Genomic DNA, 17,270 nt, shown 5'->3' on the forward strand with positions numbered 1-17,270 from the left:
TTTTTTTTTTTTTTTCTCCTGAGGCTGGGGTTAAGTGACTTGCCCAGGGCTAGGAAGTGTTAAGTGTCTGAGATCACATTTGAACTCAGGTCCTCCTGACTTCAGGGTTGGTGCTCTATCCACTGTACCACCTAGCTGCCCCGCTCCTGTCCTCAGTTGAAAAAAAATACTTTGTATGCCTTTTGCATTTACCTATGTTTTTATGTTGTAGCACCCCCACCATTAGAATATAAACTTATTGAAGTCAGATATTATTTTGTTTTTTCCTCTTTTTATCTTTGTCCATAGTGGCACCTTAATGTATGTTTATAAAATTTAATTGAAAAACCAATGAATCCTTCATGAACATATATGTAAGTTTGTAAATATGTAAAATTTGGGCTAGATACAAACCTAATAAAAGAAAATTTTGGACATCCAGAGTCTGTTGGAAAGCATATTTTATTTCTGGCAAAGTTGATCTCCAGAAATATCCTGAAAGCAACTCCCAAGTCTTTTGAATGTTTTTATAAAGATCACCAGGAGACCAGATGCCTTTTTTCAGTTTTGGAGTGAATTTGAATGATATATAAACAATGCCCCATATCCCAGAGAAACCTTCTAAATGTTAGCAAAATACAAAATTTCTACTATGCCTGAATAACAAGACCCTTTGTCAGTAACTTCAATGCATTTTCAATGGTTCTTGCCTTAAACGAGTTTAATATTTATAGGTTCACAGGATCATTATTCCAGTCCCCACTCACATTGGCAAGTTAGATTCTCAGAGTCTAGCTCTTTCTTCCTAAGGGTCTTCCTATTTCTTAGCCTACTCCATTCAACATGATTCCCTAATATCAACTGACCAATACTGCTTAGTATCTCTTCAATCATCTAACCAGTGATTAGAGCCAGAGATGAGGTTAACCAGTTGTTAGCTTCTTGATTTCAGTGATAACCAATTAACATTGATTAGCTTTTTTTTAAAGGCAGGTGTACTAAAAAGATACAGCAAATCCCAAAGTACAAAAGCATCCTCCTAAAGTAGAAATGTTGAGGGCGGTAGCCCCTTGATGTTCCTGTTTGATCTACAACTTCCTTTGGGACTTGGACCTTTGATACAAGATCTGGTCAAACTAGTCTGGGCTTGTACCCAGCCTCCCACTGGATCTGAGCTGGCTTGGATAAAGCCCGCCAAAAATCTGGCCTTCTAGGAATTAACCTGAGCTCCGCCCATTACTTCTTCAAGCAGATAAAAAGAGCAAAACTAGAACCATCTTTGGTTCAGAGATTTGAAAGATGCCAGCCAAGATGCTTGCATCAGAGATTCTCTGTCCCCGCCGCTTTCGGCGTTTATCTTCCTCTATCTAATGCCTTTTACTAACCAGACCTTAACCTAGCTTCCAAACCCTGCAATAAACATCTTTTACCCATCTAGGTTTTCGGGCTTGTAAATTCATTTACAGGGGACTCTCGCCGCCACTAGACCTGATTTAACTTTGTATCCTTGCGCCGAATCCTAAGGGGGGTTGCAGGGGAGCTCCATGTGACTTCCTGTACCCCGAATCCTGCCACTAGACCTCACTTAATCCTATTGAGGTATATACCTCATTATTAGATATTTATCTCATGATTTGGTTCAAGTTACCTCATCATTTTGAGGTTCCCTGTTACCTCATCATTTTGAGGTTCCCTATTACCTCATCAGAAATACTCTTCCCTCTATACTTCTCTCTGTAGAAAATGGGCTCTCATTTAAAGTGATCATTACAAAATATTTCTCCTTCCAAGTTCACTTCTGAATGAGGCTTAGGTAAAAGAAAAGTCACTTCCTGAAGTGCAGGATCTATTTACTACTGGATTGTATCAAGCAGGTTGCTCCTCAAGCTCCTCTTTGACCTCTTCTGATAGCAAACCCTCCTATGGACAATTGACCTTCTGGTGGCTCTTTCAGTCTTCAAAAACTATATTCTGCTTCATTTTCTCTCCATATTATCCATTTGCCCTAGAATGGGAAAGAATAAAAATAACAAAAAGAAAAGCAGAATTTTCCTGCTTTTCCAGCTTCATGACTACTGAGGAGCTCTTCTTTCAAATTTTCCTCTTTCACACTCAAAACTGACAGAGGAAAACTTTTCCTTTGTTTGGGATTCTTTTGTATGTACATTCACTTCTAACTAAACAATTAAAAGGCTTTTCTTCTTGCAGTAGGAAGACAGGAAATAGTCACAGAATACCTATGTATGCTCTGAAGTACAGGTCAGACTTCTCTATTACCCATCATCATACTTGGCCAAAAAAAAAAGCCAGCTTTAGCTTCTTTGTAGGTTGGCACTAGGCAGATTATTTTCTGTCACAGTAGAAGAACGGAGGTCCTATGGGCCAGTCCCTCATTAGAATAGTAATAAAGGAATTATAGTATCTAGCCCAAACACCTTCATAGCAGAAGCCTAGTAAATAAAAACCACTTGGAATTTACATGGAACCTTTCTTCAAAAGGTCAGAATGCTTCGCAAAAATAGCCATTTCGCTCATCTTCACTACAGTTTTCAGCAAAGGAGCAAGTCATTCTCCCTCGGTTTTTGCTAATGAGGTAACTGAAACTCATCTCCATGCAAAATGATAGCATGAAATATGTCTGCTCATCACATATACATCAAAATAAATGTTTACTTTCTGGGAAAGATGGATAAGTCTCAGGCAGCTTGCTTAGGCTTATCTGTCAAAATTAGTCCCTGGGCTTGATTTCCATTTAGTAAGAAGACAAAAAGCACCTTTATAGTAGAGCCTTCCTTTATTTACCAATACTCTTACCAATAAGGAGTTTCCTTTGACCTCAGAAACCCTCTACTAGCTAAGATAGTTCTCACTTCTTGGGTCTTTGTCATTGTGGAACTCAGGGGAAGTGAGGGAAGCAGGACCCTGAGCAGAGAGGATTCTCATTCTAATTCTCTCCCTTTCTCTCTTTCCCTCTCTCCCTTCCCCCCCCCCTCTCCCCTTCTCTCTCTCTCTTCCTCTTTCTATCTTTCTCTGTCTCTCTGTCTCTGTCTCTGTCTGTCTATATTTGCTATTGCTAAATTAAAATTTTCATTGTGAATTTAATCAAACATTTCAATATACAAAGAAAAAGAGTGTATCCTAAGGGAGAGAAGAGAAAGAAATAAGCATTTATCTGGTACCTACTATGTGACAGGGACTGAGTTGAGTGCTTTTACGCGTATTATCTTATTTGATCCTAATAACAACCTTATGCCATAGGTGCTATTATCATCCCCATTTTACAGTTGAGGAAACTGAGTCAAACAGAAGATAGATTTTCCAGGGTCACCCAGCAGTGGATTTGAATTTAGTTCTTTCTGACTTTGGACCCAGTGATCTATCCATTGTGCCATCAACTATTTAAGAAATTGTGAAACTTTTGTTATATAATTTTAAAAATGTATATATAAATATATATAAGTATATGACATACATATATACACATAGATATGCATATAGTACCACCTGTATATATGTGTGTGTATTATATACATGTATATATTTATATATAATTTTATTTATAATTTATAATAAATTTATTTATAATTTATATTATATTATATTATAAATTTATATATATATAAATACATACATATATACATGTGGGTGTTTCCTCCCCATTTACTAAATTCCCAACCTCTCAGAGGGAGAGAACAGAGTTTATACTTCCCAGGGCTGTTGTCATGCTTAAATGAGCTAATGCATATGAAACAATCAATCAACCAGAATTTAATAAGTATCTACCTTATTCCACTATGCTAAGTGCTGGATCTACAGAGACAAAAATGAAACAATCTCTGCCCTTTAGGAACAGTGATAGAAAGGATAGCCATTATTTCACTTATTGCTACAATCCTGATATCTAGCCTGGCAACATTAACTAGCAGACATTTGATGCATGGTTTTGATAAAATAATGTAGAATAAAATCAGCCCTGAAATATGAGGCTCCTCAAGTATAAGTTAATGAGTTGGGGAGAAATTTCAGGATAAGCCCCTGAAATCATACTATGCAAGTGTAAAGGTAATAAATAAGGTAGGAAGAATAGAATTTGCCTAACATCATATAGAAAATCCAGCCATATTCATTTTTTAGAAAGTTTTCTACATCTTTTAATAAATATAAAAGAGGCAGAGTGTCATTATAAGTCACCTTCAAAATCAAATGAACTGACTTCCAGTCCTGTCTTGAGTACAACACAATGATGGTATAATGAATAGGGAAAAGGCTTTGGAGTTGGTAAAATCTAGGTTCAAATCCTGCCTCAGATACTTAATAGTGATTTGACCCTGGGAAACAACCTCTCTATACTTCAGTTTCTAAATCTGTAAAATGAAAAAAAAATTAGATGTGATTCTTTCTAAGGTTTCTTCTAATTTTCAATTTGAGGAAAAAAGGAAAACACAACTAATATTATAAATAGGATGTATCTCCAAATATGCAACAGTAGAATCTACATTGATAGAGAGTGAACCCACACCTATGAAACCCCAAATCATTGAGGTAATACAGTATCTGTGAATCTAATATATTTTATAGAACTGTTCAGTTGCTCTGAACAGTGTGGTTTACCTATTATGAATGAAATGACATGTTGGGCCAATTATTCAATCAGGCCAAGCCCTCTTTGATCATTATTTGGGTTCTGATTGACTCAGATTAAATGTAAATAACAATCATTTCTACTTTGACCAGAAACCCTAAGTATCTATCCCTAACAGATTCATTCATTCATTTATTTAGATTTTTTTTTTTTTTTTTTGACTAGACGAAAGGAGAATTTTTGCCTCAGTTGCTACCTAGCTTTAATCACTGAATGGGTAGGGCCTCAGTCAAACTGAGACCTGTTGAAGATCCTAGCTTAAAAAGACTGAGATCTCCTATTACATCCAGGACCATCTCCAGTCCTCCTGATCTATATCTGGATACTGGACTCAGATGTCTGTGGAGGGGAAAATGAGGCAGTAGACCTTGCATAGCCCTCCCTCACTTAAATCCAATTTATTTGCATGTCACAGCATCACCTCCCTGATGCGATGGTTCTCTTTGAGAATGGACAAACTACAACAATATGTTGGGAGGAAATAGTCTTTTTCTTATAAATTCTAAACCAGGGGTTCTCAAACTACGGCCTGCTGGCCAGGTGCGGCCCACTGAGGACGTTTATGTGGCCTACTGGGTTATGGCAAATGGGCTGAGGGGCGGAGACAGAATGTGAGCTTTTGTTTTTAACTATAGTCCGGCCCTCCCACAGTCTGAAGGACAGTGAACTGCCCCCCTATTTAAACAGGACCACTGTAATCTAAACCGTTTTGTCATCAGAATTTTGTGTACCAAGATTTCCCAACCCCCCCTTTTTTGGTGGGGTGGTGGGGGAAGGAAGGAATTGTAGCTATCCATCTGTTTCAAGAAATTGCCACAGTGGAATTAAACAATTATAAACCTTTTTTTTTCTCTTCCACAAACATCCTCTGATATCTATAGATCTCTACTGAAGTACTAACTCTTTGGAGTATGTTTCTAGAAATATTATCTGCCACAGCTTGTCCTTACGTTTTATTTTTCTGATCAGGAAGTGCATTCAACATTTCCAGGTTCTCCTCACCAATCTCTTTTTTGTTCACAATGGAAACAATTTATGGGACTATAGATACTTTTTATTTGGCAGGTTCTTATGCCTTAGATAACAAAGTTACAGCCTTGCTTTAAGTGGAAGAAGCTCATTAGGAGATGATCAGTCTTTATTTATCATTTACCAAGTTTGCCAAGCCCAGTTCTTTGCTTTCTGAAACAGGTATACATAAATCCATCAACATGGGAGTTATTACATAAGCACATAGCAAAATAGCACAGGCTAGTAATGATGTAACAAACAACATGAATTAACATGAGGAATTATACATTTCTATAAATCCTAGAAATAGTACAAAACTAATCTATTGCCCATTACTTCATGTGTCAGAGAATCCAATGATTCTTTCAAGTTTTGAAGTACTGCAACAGTTTTATCAACAATTTTTCATCTCAGGAAATCCAATGATTCCTGCTAGTTTTGAAATTCTGCAACAGTCTTATCATGTCTTAAGGAATCTAATGATTCTTGCTGGTTTTGAAGTTCTGCAACAGTTTTATCAACAATTTTTAATCTCAGGAAATCCAATGATTCCTTCTGGTTTTGAAGTTGTATAACTGTCTCATTATCAGCCATGCTCTTTCAGTGTAAGATGTTTTTAGGTCTTCTCCTTTATTTTGAGGTTTTTATCTTTTTTTGTCTCTCTCCAATGGACAAGGCGAATACAGCTCATTGTCACCCATCTGATTCCTTCTCCATCTGTAGAAATACAAGAAAACCCTCTCCCACAAGCACTTAACCTATCTAGTCCCTTCCATTTACCACTTTCTGGATCTCTCCATATCACTTGGAAATTATCTAAAGATAATAGAGCTGCTTGTACTGGACACTACCTTTCTGGTGGGTTATAAAATCTGTTTGCTGGGGCCAGTGCATCTTTATTGAAAATTTAAAAATTAATGGTATAGAGATCTAAATTTAGAAATTCTCTAGAGTTACCTGTGGCTCCCCCTTTCTTTTGTTTTTGGAGGAACATCTTAGTATTTCTGTTTCTTCTCTCTACTATTGTCTGACCTTGAGGATTAAAAGGCATGCCAGTGGTGTGTAAAATCTGGATTTGGTAGAATTTGGATACTGTACACAAAAATGTGCAAAGTGTTTAGAAGTATATGAAGGTATGGTTGTGGCACACCCATGACTGCAAAAACTTGTATAAGAAATTCAGTGACCACTCAGGCTGTTTCTTTTGCTGCTGGCAAAGTAAATCCTGAAAAGACAGACTATTAAAAGATTTATAATAGGTTACATCCATTTGCCAGATTTCATTGGGTTTCAAACCACAGGGGTTCTTCCCTGGAGGGAGCATAAGAGCATGGAAAGAAAGGTAAGCTGTACGGCTTTTTACTATGCTCCTAGTTTCCTCTTTTGTTATCCCAAATTGCTAACATAAAGCTTGAGCAATCTGATGATATTTAGAATGAGATTCTTGGGCTTCCTGAAATAAAGGAGTATTGGCCAACATGGTTAGAAGTCTATCTGCCTTTGAATTTCCATCAAAAATTGGACCTAGAAGTTCACTATGTGAGCGGACATGCAAGATATAAATCTTACCTGGATGCTTTCTCACTTGCTCTTGAAGTTCCTTAAAGAGCTGATTTTATATATATATATCTTAGAGGCTACAAATTTTATTTGGGCTGTGGCAATTCATTGTACCACAGCTACTGAATAGGCCAAATCAGATATTATATTTACATCTCCTGGATAATAAGTAAGAGCTAACATGATTGCACACAATTCATTCTGCTGAGTGGACTGAAAAGGAGTTTTGACTACTCTCTTTATAGTTAAGTCACAAGAGTATATAGTACAAATGTTATGTTTGGATGCAGCTGTAAAGATAGTTGGTCCTTTAATAGGAACTTTAGAAACCTTTTCTTCAAAAATCCATTGCCAATTATATAATGTTATCTTTAATGGGTACCTGTGTGTAAAATTTGGAGCTATAGCTAACAAAATTTGCCACTCTGGGATGGTTTCACAGCATACATTAATTCATGCATTTTTTTTTTTTTTTTGGTGAGGCAATTGGAGTTAAGTGACTTGCCCAGGGCCACACAGCTAGGAAGTATTAAGTGTCTGATTTGAACTCAGATCCTCCTGACTTTAGGGCTGGTGCTCTATCCACTGAGTCACTTAGCTGTCCCAACCAAAAGATTTCTGCAAATTGCTGTGGCCTCTTGACAAAATTCAAGCAAACTAACAATTTCTTTTACCAGAAAAACCTAAGTTTTCAGATCATGCAGGGGGGCCCCATACGTAATGAGATATGGATGCATGAACATATAATATTTGTCAAGAAAATAACCAAAATTGGTTGCATTCTTTGCTTTAATATCCTTTTTTGGAGAAAAAAAGTGATTTCTCCTAGTCTCTTTGTGATGCTATGACCACATTTACAGTGAGCCAACAAACATACCTCCTTTAATTATCAGGCACATGTCTGAAGTGGTGATTGTGGAAACTGTTCATGCAGTTCTTAAGTTCCTGCTTCTGCCAAGATATAAAGATAGTCTTTTAAAGGGCAGAAATGATTTACTATGTCCATCAAGTCTCTTGAGATTTCTTAATATGATAAAGAGGAGTCAGGCAGCAAAGAAAAGCCGAATAAATTAAGAGAATCTCCCATATTCATCTGTGCAAGGGATATGTCACTAGATAGAGTCTTTTGTCCTAAATATCTGTATCAAAGAACAGATTTCAAGATTTTGGAGCTTGTTTGGATTTGTGTGGGAGATAGAATGACATGATGGAAAAAGTCTTAGCGCATAAAACCAGAGGGCCTAGGTTTGAGTCATAGTTATCTATATAACTAGGCCTCTGTCAGCCTCAGTTTTTTCTTTCATTAATTTTTTTTAAACTTGCAACACTCATGGGATCAAAAAAGGAAAGGCTATGTGAACCTTAAGTGGTATGTCAGCATGAGTTACTGTGAATAATGTAATAATATGAATGATATATTATGAATATATACAATATTATTTACTTCTCAAAGCAATTTTGCAACATATTCATTCAATGATCATTCAGTGAATTAGAATGTGAGTTTCTTTTTTGTGCTGAGGCAATTGGGGTTAAGTGACTTGCCCAGGAAGTGTTAAGTGTCTAAAACCAGATTTGAACTCAAGTCCTCCTGACTTCAGGGGTGGTGCTCCATCCATTACACCATCTAGTTGCCCCTGAATGTGAGTTTCTTGAGAACAGGTACTATTTTCCAGTAAGAATCCAGTAAGCTTCTTATTAATAAGGAGTTAATAAATGAGAAAAGGAGAAAAGACATTAACAAGCATTTGTCAAATACTTACTATGTGCCAAAAACTGTATTAGGTACTAAGGATACATAGTAGAATATGGTAAATACCTAGAAAAAATACAATACAAAGTCAATTCAGAGGAGGAAGAGAGACTGTTTAGCTGGGGAAAAAAAGGGAAGACTTAGAGCTCCAGAAACATAGAGCATCATAAAACCTTGAAACATGAGCAAGATTCAGTGGGCAGAGGTGTAAAAGAAGAGATTCTAAGTAGATAGAAAAATTTTAATTCAGATTACACAAAGGGATAATGTAGAATCAAGCTGGAATGTCATGTTGGGGCCAGATAATGATGGGCTTTGAAAGCTTAAATTAAGGAATATGGATTTTTGGTACATAATGATGTTAAGGACCATGCCTAAGTGCATTGTAAGGGGCAGGTCAATTCTTCAAGAGCCTGCACAGCTGTGAACATCTGAAGGAATTGCAAAGCAGCCTTTACTGTCACAGGTGTTGCTTGTGGAGTGGGAAAATTGGAGGCAGAAGGAATAGGAGAGAGGTCAGACAATGCAACAGCCTCTCAGTGGGGAGGTCAGAGAACAGCAACTGCCTCTCAGTCTCCTTTACCACCATCATAGGCTCACAAGAAGAGATAAAAATTCCAGGTACTGGTGACTGGATTCTAGAAACTACAAGAGCAGCAGATAACATTTTTTTTTTTTAATTTATTTAATTTTTTTTTTTTTTTTTTTTTTTTTTGAGGCTGGGGTTAAGTGACTTGCCCAGGGTCACACAGCTAGGAAGTGTTAAGTGTCTGAGACCATATTTGAACTCGGGTCCTCCTGAATTCAAGGCTGGTGCTCTATTCACTGCACCACCTAGCTGCCCCCTCCCCCCCCAGCAGATAACATAATGGGTGAGATTAAAAATTTTCAAAAGGTAATGGACAGGAACAAAACTCTACAACTGAAAATGTAGAATTGGTTGAAATGGAGACTCACCTGAGGCAGATAAAGATATCCACCTGAGGTCGATAAAGAGATCAAATCATTGAGAAATAAAATTAGTGAATTAGAAAAGGCAAACAACTCCAAGGAAAACAGGATTAGTGAATTGGAAAAGATAAACAACTCCAAGGAAAACAGGATTAGTGAGCTGGAAAAGGTAAACAACTCCTTGGAAAACAGGATTAATGAGCTGGATAAAGAAATCAGCTCTCTAAAAAATAAAATGGAAACAAATTCCATAGAAGAAAAAAACTCACTTAAAAACACAATTGGACAATTACAAAAAGATATAAAAAAAAGTGAGTGAAGAAAATACATCATTGAAAATTAGACTCAAACAAGTAGAAATGAATGACTCAAGGAGTAACCAAGAGGTTGTCAAGCAAAACCAGAGAAATGAAACAATTGAAAAGAAGTACCTTACTAGAAAGACAACAGACCTGGAAAACAGATCCAGGAGAGACAATTTGAGAATAATCAGACTCCCTGAAAAATGTGAGGAAAAAAAGAGCTTGGACACCATTTTCAAGGAAATTATCAAAGAGAACTGCCCAGACGTTTTGGAAACAGAGGGTAAAATAGACATTGAAAAAATTCATCAATCACCTACTGAAAGGGACCCTAAAATCAAAACGCCAAGAAATATAGTGGCCAAGTTCAAGAACCATCAGACAAAGGAAAAGATATTGGAAGCTGCTAGAAAAAATCAATTCAGATATGGAGGAGCCACAATAAGGATAACCCAGGATCTAGCAGCGTCCATATTAAAAGAACGAAGGGCCTGAAACATGATATTCCGAGAGGCTAAGGAACTTGGTATGCAGCCAAGAATAACTTACCCAGCAAGAATGAGCATTGTTTTCCAGGGAAGAAGATGGACATTTAACGAAATAAATGAATTTCATCTATTCTTGATGAAAAAACCAGACCTACATAAAATGTTTAATCTTCAAATACAGAACTCAAGAGATTTCTAAAAAGGTAAAAAGAAATCTTGAGAACTATACTTCTGCCAAAAAAATATGTAAAGAACATATGTATAATTTGTCCTAGAAACTAGAGGTGGAAAGGAAATTATATCATAAAAAAGTGTAAAGTGGTGGTACTACATCTCATGAAGAGGCAAAGGTAACCTATTATATCTGAGAGAAAGAGAGGAGGGAGATGAACATAGTGTGTATCAATAGACATATTCTATTTATGGTGAAACTTCTTCCACTTCATTGAAAAGTGAAAGGGAAGGAGTAAGCTAAGGAGAAGGGAATACAGAAATTGTGAGGAAAAGGGGTAAAATAAGGGGAGGATCTTTAAGGTGGGGGAGGGATCCTAAAAAGGGAGGGCTGTGAAAAGCAAGTGGTGTTCACAAGTTTAATATTGGGTAGGGGGGTAAGAGGGAAGGAAAGGGGAAAAGCATAAGCAGGGGTTAATAGGATGGCAAGCAATATAGAATTAGCCATTTTAACCATAAATGTGAATGGGGCAAACTGCCTCATAAAGAGGAAGTGGTTAGCAGACTGGATTAAAAGTCAGAATCCTACTATATGTTGTTTCTAGGAAACACACCTGAAGTAGGGTGATACATTCAAACTAAAAGTAAAAGGGTGGAGCAGAATCTACTATGCTTCAGGTAAAGGCAAAAAAGCAGGGGTAGCCATCCTCATCTCAGATCAAGCAAAAACAAAAATTGATCTAATTAAAAGAGATAAGGAAGGGCATTATATCCTGCTAAAGGGTAGCATCAATAATGAAGCAGTATCAATATTAAACATATATGCACCAAGTGGTGCAGCATCTAAATTCTTAAAAGAGAAATTAAGAAAGCTGCAAGAAGAAATAGACAGCAAAACTATAATAGTGGGAGATCTCAACCTTGCACTCTCAGAATTAGATAAATCAAACCACAAAATAAATAAGAAAGACGTCAAAGAGGTAAATAGAATACTAGAAAAGTTTGATATGATAGATCTTTGGCGAAAGCTAAATGGACACAGAAAGGAGTACACTTTCTTCTCAGCAGTTCATGGAACCTACACAAAAATTGATCATATACTAGGGCATAAAAACCTCAAAATCAAATGCAGTAAGGCAGAAATAGTAAATGCATCCTTTTCAGACCACAATGCAATCAAAATTACATTTAACAAAAAGCCAGGGGAAAATAGACCAAAAAATAATTGGAAACTAAATAATCTTATACTAAAGAATGATTGGGTAAAACAGCAAATCATAGACATAATTAATAACTTCACCCAAGAAAATGACAATAATGAGACATCATACCAAAATGTGTGGAATATAGCCAAAGCAGTACTAAGGGGAAGTTTTATATCTCTACAGGCCTACTTGCATAAAATAGAGAAAGAGAGGGCCAACGAATTGGGCTTACAACTAAAATTGCTAGAAAAGGAACAAATTAAAAAACCCCAGACAAACACAAAACTTGAAATTAAAAAAATAAAAGGGGAGATTAATAAAATTGAAAGTAAAAAAAAAAAAAAAAAAAAAAAACTATTGAATTAATTAATTAATAAAACTAAGAGTTGGTTCTATGAAAAAACCAATAAAATAGACAAACCTTAGTAAAGCTGATTAAAAAAAGGAAAGAGAAAAAGCAAATTGTTAGTCTTGTAAATGAAAAGGGTGAACTCACCACTAATGAAGAGGAAATTAGAACAATAGTTAGGAGCTACTTTGCTCAACTTTATGCCAATCAATTCGATAACTTAAATGAAATGGAAGAATACCTTCAAAAATATAGCCTGCTCAGATTAACAGAGGAAGAAGTAAGTAGTCTAAATAGTCCCATTTTAGAAAAAGAAATAGAACAGGCTATTAACCAACTTCCTAAGAAAAAGTCCCCAGGACCAGATGGATTTACATGTGAATTCTACCAAACATTTAAAGAACAACTAACTCCAATGCTATATAAACTATTTGAAAAAATAGGGATTGAAGGAGTCCTACCAAATTCCTTCTATGACACAGACATGGTACTGATACCTAAACCAGGTAGGCTGAAAACTGAGAAAGAAAACTATAGACCAATTTCCTTAATGAATATTGATGCTAAAATCTTAAATAAGATATTAGCAAATAGACTTCAGAAAATCATCCCCAGGATAATACACTATGACCAAGTGGGATTTATACCAGGAATGCAGGGCTGGTTTAATATTAGGAAAACTATTAGTATAATTGACCATATTAATAATCAAATTAATAAAAACCATATGATTATCTCAGTAGATGCAGAAAAAGCATTTGACAAAATCCAACATCCATTCCTACTAAAAACACTTGACTATTCCTTAAAATAATAAGGAGCATATATTTAAAACCTTCAGGAAACATCATATGTAATGGCGATAAACTGGAAACTTCCCTGCAAGATCAGGAGTGAAACAAGGTTGCCCACTATCACCATTACTATTCAATATAGTACTAGAAATTCTAGCCTCGGCAATAAGAGCCGAGAAAGAGATTCAAGGAATTAGAGTAGGAAATGAGGAAATCAAACTATCACTCTTTGCAGATGACATGATGGTATACTTAGAGAACCCCAAAGACTCTGCTAAAAAGCTATTAGAAATAATTCAGAGTTTTAGAAAAGTTGCAGGATACAAAATAAATCCACATAAATCCTCAGCATTTTTATACATTACTAACAATCCAACAGCAAGAGATACAAAAAGAAATTCCATTCAAAATAACGGTCGATAGTATAAAATATTTGGGAATATATCTACCAAAGGAGAGTCAGGAATTATATGAGCAAAATTACAAAACACTTGCCACAAAAATAAAGTCAGATTTAAATAATTGGAAAGACATTCAGTGCTCTTGGATAGGCCGAGTGAATATAATTAAGATGACAATACTCCCTAAACTAATCTATTTATTTAGTGCTATACCAATCAGACTTCCAAGAAACTATTTTAATAACCTAGAAAAAATAGCAACAGAATTCATATTGAAGAACAAAAGGTCAAGAATTTCAAGGGAAGTAATGAAAAAAAAAATTAAGTGAAGGTAGTCTACTGTACCTGATCTAGAACTGTATTATAAAGCAACAGTCACCAAAACCATTTGGTATTGGCTAAGAAATAGACTAGTTGATCAGTGGCATAGGTTAGGTTCACAGGGCAAGATAGTGAATAAAAATAGCAATCTAGTGTTTGACAAACCCAAAGATCCCAACTTTTGGGATAAGAATTCATTATTTGACAAAAACTGCTGGGAAAACTGGAAATTAGTATGGCAGAAACTAGGCATGGACCCACATTTAACACCACATACTAAGATAAGATCAAAATGGGTCCAAGATTTAGGCATAAAGAACGAAATCATAAATAAATTGGAGGAACATGGGATGGTTTACCTCTCGGACTTGTGGAGGAGGAAAGAGTTTGTGTCCAAGGGAGAGCTAGAGACCATTATTGATCACAAACAAATTTTGATTACGCCAAAACTCAAACTCCTACCTGCCATGTCCCTTTATTACTAGGGACCAATGATAAGTACTCTACTTCCATCTAGACATTTAAAATTGAATTCACTTTTACAAAGAAACATTTACTTCAAAGATATAATAAAGAAAAATATACGATACTTTCTATAACATCTAAGGGATATAGTCATCACTAAACCATCTGTCATTGAGAAATAAGACTGAAATTATGTTTACAATTTAGTTTAGCTAAATTCCTATACAGCCTTAATCCCACCAAATTTAAGTCTGAAGCCAAGCTGGGTTATCATTTTCTGGGCCTTGTTCCTCAAAACTGGGTTAGTTGTAACACCCAAACTGGATTATTGGATTCTAGAATCCCAGGCTGGAGTCCCAGGTCATATCCGATCTTTTACTTCTTGTACTTAAGCGCAAAAAAACCATAAATGAATAAAGGCCCAAACCCCACAACTATTTCTTGGATCAAATGTTTTAAGGGAAGGAGAAAGTAGTTTATCCTTAGGACCATTTCCATAACTGCATGGTCAGTCTTTCATTTTTCAACAAGACTGCCAATTAAATCCTGCCTGTTACTCTGTTGGAACATTTTAAAAACATGAACAATTTTGAACCACAAGAAAAAGTTTGCTCCTGACCACGTCGCTGTTGTTCAGCTATTATCAGTTGTGTCCAACTCTTCATGACTTCTTTTGAAGTTCTTTTGACAAAGATACTGGAGTTTCTGACATGTAAAGATATAGCTCATTTTACAGTTGAGGAAACTGAGGTAAACAAAGTTGTGACTTGCCCAGGATCATACAGCTAATAAGTATCTAAAGTCAGATCTGAACTCAGATCTTTCAGATTCTTTGTTAGGAACTCTTATCTACTGTATGATAGGCTACTAAAAATGTCACCCACGTTCCAATTCTCCAGTGTCCTGGAAACAGGCTCTTAGAATCTTCTATATGGATTATGACATTATAGATGGTCTAAGCATTCACCAGACTCCCATTTCACAATGCTTTATGGGGTTGTTATACACAAAGCACTTGTAGTATTTTGGGCCCTCTAACCTAGGGTCTTCTCCAATTTGAGGGTAACACCTTTCTTCTTCTCCTCTCCCTCCTCAGATTGTTAAATGGAATTGTTGGTGTTTTGAGGAGCTCCAGACCAGAAAAAAGGTACAAATGTTGCAGATGTTTCTGAAGTGAAAGGACTATCTCTATTTAGTGTTACCCATAGTTGGGGACTGGGCACAAACCTATGGGTCAGTTGTGTATTTCTACCTGATGCTAGTAGGGGAAGGATGCTGAATAAATACTTTTCTGGTGTTAATTCATATCTTGAAAAATTCTTATTTTCTTGTCTTGTGGATTAAGCTCCAATTATTCTACATATAATTCAAAATAATTTTTCTTGTTCTTATTCTTATTTTTCCTCCTCCTCCTCTTCCTCCTCTTCTGTTGTGATATGGGAGCCACCTGCCAGTGGCTGCTGGAAGTCTAACTCAAACCTACAAAATGGATCTCTTCATGTGAGAGGATGACAATGATACAAAGAGACTGAGAGGCAGTTTCGTTGTCTGACCTCTCTCCTCTTCCCTCTGCCTCTAATTTATTTCATTCCCAGTCCACAAGGAACACCTGTGTCAGTAAAGTCTGATTTGCAAGTCTTTCAGATGTTATGATTCATAGCTTGTGGAGGCTCTCAGAGAATTGACCTGCCTCTTCACTTAGGCATGATTCTTAACAATTCCCCATTTTTTTTTGTTGTTGTTGTTGTGGTTTTTTGTTTGTTTGTTTTAGACACAATTATTTCCCCCCCCCCCCACAGCATGGTTAGTAAGTTTGTGCATTTGCTGTTATCTAAGTCTGCACACTGAGGAATGCAAGCAGCACTATTACCTCTGGAGTTGTAGCAGGTGTTGATCTTGTGAGATGTCATGTAAGCAAACTTTCTAACAGAGAAGAGGACTATAGTCAGAACAGGCATTTAAGTTTCTCATCAGTCTCCTGGTTTGGCCCTTTGATGTGCTGGCCCATTTAATTATCCTACCTAAAAAAGTCTTACTGGATCTCTTCTCCCTTTCCTTTCCCACAGGTTACCAAAGGAACTCTGGGAAGATCCTACTCACAAAAAGCTCTCAAATGCTTTTCTTCTTGTAATTCTTGTATCCTATATTCGGGCACCATATGTTGTGACATGGGAGCCACCTGCCAGTGACTGCTGGAGGTCTAACTCAGACTGTAGAATGGATCTCTTCACGTGAAAGGATGATGATGACATGAGACTGAGAGGCGGTTGCTGTTCTCTGACCTCTCCACTGAGAGGCAATTGCATTGTCTGCCCTCTTTCCTCTTCCCTTTGCCTCCAATTTATTTCATTCCCAGTCCACAAACAATACCTGTGTCAGTAAAGACTGCTTTGCAGCTCTTTTAGATGTTATGATCCACAGGTGTAGAGGTTCTCAGAGAATTGACCTGCCTCTTCACTTAGGCATGGTCCTTAACACTCCTCCTCCTCTTCGCTCCTCTTTCTCCTCTTTCTCCTTCTTCCTCTTCTTCCTTTTCCTTCTTCTCCTCTTCCTCCTTTTCCTCCTCCTCCTCCTTATTATTTTGTTGTTCTTCTTTTAATGGGAGCCAGAGAAAATGTATGTCTGTCATATTGTGGTCCACATGTCCTTTTTTGCTAGGTTGTAGCTTTGGGAATTGGAAGAAAGGCAGAGATGCACGAGACATTATGAAGTCGGAAACTTTTGATTTCGTATATTGGGGAGTGTGTGACAAAAGAGACAAAATCTTTAAAGATGTTTCTCTTTTCTTATTTTAATGATTGACATCAAAGGTTGCAATGGTCAGGAAAAGACATAGGTTTGTCAGGGTAGTTTTTGAATTTGGATTGGTATATACTGA

General features: G+C 36.6%; 1 long non-coding RNA gene across 1 annotated transcript in view; it reads left to right on the top strand.

The window, feature by feature from the left end:
* Window positions 1–16,993, top strand: part of LOC141546760 (uncharacterized) — a 35,851-nt gene extending 18,858 nt beyond the window's left edge. Inside the window, exons 3-4 of the long non-coding RNA XR_012483415.1 lie at window positions 15,489–15,539; window positions 16,459–16,993. This is a non-coding gene — a long non-coding RNA (uncharacterized LOC141546760). The remainder of the gene's footprint in view (window positions 1–15,488; window positions 15,540–16,458) is intronic.
* Window positions 16,994–17,270: the final 277 nt, after the last annotated feature.

The sequence above is a fragment of the Sminthopsis crassicaudata genome, chromosome 6 (assembly GCF_048593235.1).
Source record: "Sminthopsis crassicaudata isolate SCR6 chromosome 6, ASM4859323v1, whole genome shotgun sequence".
In the NCBI taxonomy this organism is placed as follows: Eukaryota; Metazoa; Chordata; class Mammalia; order Dasyuromorphia; family Dasyuridae; genus Sminthopsis; species Sminthopsis crassicaudata.